The sequence below is a fragment of the Cyanistes caeruleus genome, chromosome 3, assembly GCF_971803275.1.
Source record: "Cyanistes caeruleus chromosome 3, bCyaCae1.hap1.1, whole genome shotgun sequence".
NCBI classification, from domain to species: Eukaryota; Metazoa; Chordata; class Aves; order Passeriformes; family Paridae; genus Cyanistes; species Cyanistes caeruleus.
Window position 1 is genome coordinate 1,751,718 of NC_141703.1, and position 6,369 is coordinate 1,758,086.

A 6,369-nucleotide genomic window follows, 5' to 3' on the forward strand; every position below is an offset into this window, starting at 1 on the left:
CACATTAATACCCACATTAATACCCACAGTCCTGCAGCCCCTGAGCAGCCACAGGCACACCCTGGAGGAGATTCCAGCTCCATCCATTTGGAACTTATGAAAGGAAATACTTCCCAAAGATGTTCAGACAAATCCTGGGGAATTTTCTGCCACTCAAACTCACTGGGGCAAAGAGCACAGCCGTATTTTGTAAAAAAAAACCAGGATCATTTAAATTCTGGATGTTCCTGGAGATAAGGAAGAGGAAAACACACATTTTGGTTTTTTCCAGTCCTGTTGGAGCCTTCCATGAGAAGAGGCAGCACCAGAAATCCAGAAATCTACTTGAAAATTTCCACTGAGCCTGGCAGAGTCAGCCCAGGGCAGGATTCAGCCTCTGGAGAAGTTTGAGGTCAAGCGTGAATTGGACGTAAAATGTTTATGGAGTTCAAGGACTGCAAATCCCAGAAGCAGCAGAGAAGAGTTCATGGAAATGCTGAATCTTGTGGGATTGTCTTGCTTAGGAGCTTAGTGCCCTCTTGGGCTCCAGTGGCATGTGGAAATGTCTTTAAAAGAAGATTTCTGGTGCAACCCAAAGCCCAGAGAGCCGAGGTTGGTGTAGGAACTGTTATCAGCAATAAAATTGATAATCACTGATAGAAAAGAGCTCTGAGCTGATAACAGAGCTCCAGGGCAGGGAACGGAGCTGGGAAGGGTCTGGAGCCCCAGGAGGGGCTGAGGGAGCTGGGAAAGGGGCTCAGCCTGGAGCAAAGGAGGCTCAGGGGGCCTTGTGGCTCTGCACAGTTTTCCACCATTCCCAGCCCCATCTGCATCATTTCCCTGCCACCAGGAACCCAGAGAGAACTTTAGGATTTAGCAAATTCCCATCGTGAGGCAGCACAACTCCAATTTCAACCCCAGGAGCTCCAGATCCCCATCCCTGCCTGGAGCACTCTTCCTGCCTCATATCCCTGAGGAGTTTGGCCCAGGCCACAGGGAAAAGCTCAAACTCCTGAGCTAAAACCCTCCCAGTCCTTTCCAGTTCTTATCAGGACACCTGCCTGCAGGTTCCCAGTTGGTGAGCACCAGTGAGGTAATAACTCCTCATTATTATTATTATTATTATTATTATTATTATTATTATTATTATTATTATTATTATTATTATTATTATTATTATTATTATTATTATTATTATTATTATTATTATTATTATCATTATTATCATTATCATTATCATTATTATCATTATTATCATTATTATCATTATTATCATTATTACTATTATTATTATTATCATCATCATCATTATCATCATTATTATTATTATCAACATCACCATCATTATCATTATTATTATTATCAACATCATCATTATAATAATTTGATAATAAATCAAAATAATAATAATAATACTAATAACAAAGATAAATATAATAAAATGAGTAATAATAATAACACAAATAACTACTGTTCCCAGATAATCAGCTGTCAAATTGTACAGGCTGGAATATTCAAATCCACCTCCAAATCACTCTGAAAAGAGAACTTGGAGAGTCCTGAGCTGCTGGGCAGCCAAGGAGGGCAAGTTCCAAATATCTTCTGCCACCTTAAAGTGGAAATAAAAGGCACTTGGATAAGGAGAACCCCTAGCTGGTGGAGCACGTGGTGAGGAGAGCTCAGAAAAGGTCTTAAAACCCAAATTATGGAAGCTCAGGAAGCTCCCAGTCCTCCTCCACTGATTCCTCCTCCCTGCCCGAGCCAGAAAGTTCCCGGGATTCTCATTTCCTGGGATCAAGGGGTTGGAAACCATCCAAGCAAGCTCCACTTGCCCACTGACCCCTGGCAGTTCCCACATGGAGCCTCCTCCTCAGCAAGGAAAGCTCCCCCAGCTCCGTGCCAGGGAGCTGCTGGGAAAGCTGCCACCACTTCTCCCAATCAATTGTTTTAAGATGCCACCACTTCGCCAGGGCTGGAAGTGCCACTCTTGTGGGGGGGACATCTGAAAATAATTCCTTCATTTTTTAGGTCAAACATTGCCCTCCAGCACCGCAGGGCCCACATGACAGGAGGAATTGAAGGGAGAAGTGGCCGGCTCTGGAGCTGAGATGCCCAGCACAGAGCTCCTGGTGTGGTCCAGGCTGGAATGTCATTGAATATCCAAGGCACTGAGGTTTGGAGTCAAGAGGATGAGCTGAATCCAACCTCTCCTCGGGGGTAAGGGAGGGGAGCAGCAGTTTAGGTTTCAACCTCAAGTGATACCTCATTCATTTAGGGGGAAAAAAACCCAAGAGGGGATGTGAGGCTTGAGATTCCTCAGGAAATAATAAAAAAAGGGGAAAATCCAGCAGTCCAAGGCTTAATTCCTGCTCTGTGACAGCTCTTTATCAGCCCATAAAGGAGCAATGAAAGCAAATAATTCAATTTTGCCTCAGTAAAGGCTCAGCTGGAAGGGAAACCTGAGCTTGTTGCAGTTTTCCAACTGAACAACAGGAGAAATCCAGCCAAGAAGGAAGATTTGGAATGCCTGGGATCAGAGGAGGAGCTGGTGGCACCTGGAGCAGCAGCAATTCCCTTTGGAACACCCAACTGGGTAAGGAGCAAACTATCAAACCTTGTCTGCTCCACCTCTGCCTGCCCACCTTAATTAGAGCCCAGTTCGAGAAAATTGGGATGGATTGTCCCAGGCAGCATTCCCAGGAACTTGATCAAACCCACACTGGAACCTACAGAGGGCCAAGCAGGAAGAGCAGGAGCCAAAATCCCCACCTTGGCCTGCTGGAAGCCCCAAATAATCCCTCAGGAGCAGGGCTCCCCTCTGCCTCCCAAAAATCCTTCACCCTGCAGTCAGGGAGAACATGCAGAAATGGGAAAGCACCTGAGGAATTGCCTCCTTCTAAAGTCCCACCCCAGGCACATTCACTGGGACATTTTTGTTCCCAGCCAAAGGGTTTGCTTTTTGTTTGGGTTTTTACAGAAGTAAAAATTTGCTGAGTTAGGTAAACCCCAGAATTCCATGGAATGTCTTTCTGGTGCCTTCCAGCCACAAACCCCATCCCACAGGTGTTCCCAACCATGTCCATGAGCACAACCAGGGCTTTAGTTAGCTGCTGTTGGAGGCAGGCCTCAAATTACAAAATCATGGAATGATTTGGGTTGGGAGAGGCCTTGAAGCTCATCCATATCCAGATCCATGGCAGGGACACCTCCCACTGTCCCAGGAGCTCCCAATGTCCAGCCTGGCCTTGGGCACTGCCAGGGATCCAGGGGCAGCCCCAGCTGCTCTGGCAATTCCATCCCAGCCCCTGCCCACCCTGCCAGGGAACAATTCCTGCCCAAGATCCCATCAAATCCTACTCTGAAGCCATTCCCTGGCTCCTGGCCCTGCAGCCCTTGGCCCCAGTCCCTCTCCAGCTCTCCTGGAGCCCCTTCAGGCCCTGCAAGGGGCTCTGAGCTCTCCCTGGAGCTTCTCCTCTCCAGCTGAGCACCCCCAGCTCTCCCAGCCTGGCTCCAGAGGGCTCCAGCCCTGGAGCAGCTCCTTGGCTCCTCTGGACTTGTTCCAAGAGTTCCACATCTTTCCTGTGAGCAAAATCAGGCAATTTTGATTTGATGTTAAAATTTGGGATTCCAAATTCAGGCTTTTATGCACCTGCCACATTCAGGGTATGAGGCTGCAAAGGGTGTGCAGGAAAATACCAGAACAACCTGAATTTTCCAGTAAGGAATCCAGTCCTTCCCAGGGCTCTGAGTTGCTGAGCACAACTGAGGGAACTGTTCCCAGAGAACCATCCATGGGATTGTGCAGTGCAAACACCAGGCTGGGATACACAAATCCACTTCCAAAGGAATCTGGGCCCTCTGGAAAGGGAACTTGAAAAGGTCTGAGTGAGAGGCAGCCAAAGAGGGCAAATCCCAAACGTCTTCTACAGCCTTAGACTGAAAATAAAGGATAAATTCTCATTCCCAAGGTCAGGTTGGATGGGATGTGGGAGACACCTGGGGCAGTGGGAGGTGTCCCTGCCATGGCAGGGGTGGCACTGGATGATCCTTAAAATCCCTCCCAACCCAAACCATTCTGGCATTCTGGGATTCCCTCTGAGGTGATTTTTCCTGGCTGCAGAGCTGCCTGTCCTACACTGCTGTGAGGGCAGATATGACCCTGAGCAAGGTTCTCCATCCAGGTGAAGTGTCCCAGCCCTGCTCCATCCCCTGGAACACTTCAGGAGCCACTTCCACCCCCTCATTCCAGCCAGGAAGCAGCTGACAGTAATTGCTTGTCCTGCTTTGCTTCCAAGCCAAGGAGAAGGAGGACCAGGGAACAATAGAGGAGAAATGACACTTGTGGAACAAGGCTGCTGTAAGGGCTTAAATAATCAGCTCTGACAAAGACATCCCAAAGTGTCCAATTGTTCCAGGGGGAGGGAGGGGAGCTGCACAGGGACTCTGTGTTCAGACTCACAAATCAGGGGAATTAGGGAACAGAAATGGCACCTGGGGCCACCCCGAGTCATCACCGAGGGGAGTTCATTAATAAAAGGCCGAAGGAAAGAACAGATGGCTCCATGGGGAACTCCAGGAGGGGATTTAGGCTGCCCTAGCAGGCAGTGGCATGTTTGGAAAACTTCTAATGAAGAGAATGATAAATGACTGGGAGCAAGAGAGAAGAGGGAGATCAGAAGAGCCGAACTGGAGCATGAAAAACAAATAACCCAAAGAATTCAAACAAATCAGCTCGAGGTCTGTGCAGGATTTGTCTCCATTTGTGCCTCGGTTCAGGTCAAGAGAAGGGTTTGGAGCAAAGTGTGCTCTGCTCCTGCCTTGGAGCAACAATGGAGCTCCAACTCCTGCTGTCCCTGGGAGCTTCTGGCTGACCCTGTGTGTCCCTGGGGTGTCCCTGGGGGTATCTGGGGTGTCCCTGGCTGTCCCTGTCCATCCCTGTCCGTCCCTGTCCGTCCCTGGCTGTCCCTGTCCATCCCTGTCCATCCCTGTCCATCCCTGTCCATCCCTGTCTGTCCCTGGGTGCAGGAGGGGCAGAGCAGGCCCAGGCTCTGCTCCAGGCCCAGCAATGGCACCAGAGCCACGGGCAGGGGCTGAGCCCAGCAATTCCCCCTGCACAGGAGCACAACTTGTGCCCTGGGCAGTGCCCAGAGAGGGGCTGGAGTCTCCTCCTGGGGATATTCCACAATATCCACAATCCGTGCCCAGAGGTGGCACCGGGTGAGCTCTGTGGGCCCTTCCAGCCTGAGCCATCCCAGGGTTCTGTGCCAGCAATTGTGGCTTAGGCTCCAGCCCAGCACTGAGATTAAACCACTTCACAGGTTTACCTTGCTGAGCCTGAGTGAAATCACATCAGGTCCTTATGGAAATAAATAAATCCATTAAACCCAGGCCCTGTTTCAATGCCTGGGAGGCTGCACAGGTCTGGATTTTTTTCAGGAAGCTGAACCAAATCAGACACCACCAAGAGCTTTTAGTTAAACCAGTTTGAACAAGAGAACAAGGTGTTCCCAGAACTTCACTCCAGTGGAGTCCTGAAAAAATCCTTTCCTGTGAGAGGGTGGGCAGGGGCTGGGATGGAATTGCCAGAGCAGCTGGGGCTGCCCCTGGATCCCTGGCAGTGCCCAAGGCCAGGCTGGACATTGGGAGCAGCTGGGACAGTGGGAGGTGTCCCTGCCATGGCAGGGCTGGCACTGGATGATCCCTAAAATCCCTCCCAACCCATCCACAATTCCACATTTCTCTAATTCAGCTGCAAACAGATTTGTTTCTCAGTTCAGTTCTCAGCCGCTCCGTCAGGCACAGCTGCAGTGCCATGGACTCCATGAGCATTCCAGGGGAAAGGAGCAGTCAGGGGAATGTGTGACCTTTCCAGCATCATCCTCTGCTCATCTGCAGGCTCAGACTTTGGCTGGAATCACAGAATCCCAGAAAGATTAGGGTTGGGAGGGATCTCACAGCCCCTCCAGTGTCACCCCTGCCATGTCAGGGCCACCTCCCACTGTCCCAGGAGCTCCCAATGTCCAGCCTGGCCTTGGGCACTGCCAGGGATCCAGGGACATTTTTGGACCATTATGAAATCATAAAATACAAACAAGAAAAAGGAAATTACCTGAAATCATCTTTTGACTGAAGTTCCAAGCACAAACCTTCATTTCAGAGCTTAACAAAACTCCAAACTTCTTTTCTCATCAAAGTTTTGATTTTTAATTTTGGGATTAATCTAAATATTAAAGCAGAGGGAGCAGCTGGAGCTGGCCCAGCAGGGATTTAGGCTGGGTTTTAGGACACCCAGAGGCTGCTGGCACTGCCCAGGCTCCCCAGGGAATGGGCACAGCCCAGGGATGCCCAGGCTGGGGTTGTTGGGGGCACTGGGTGATCCCTGGGGGTTTA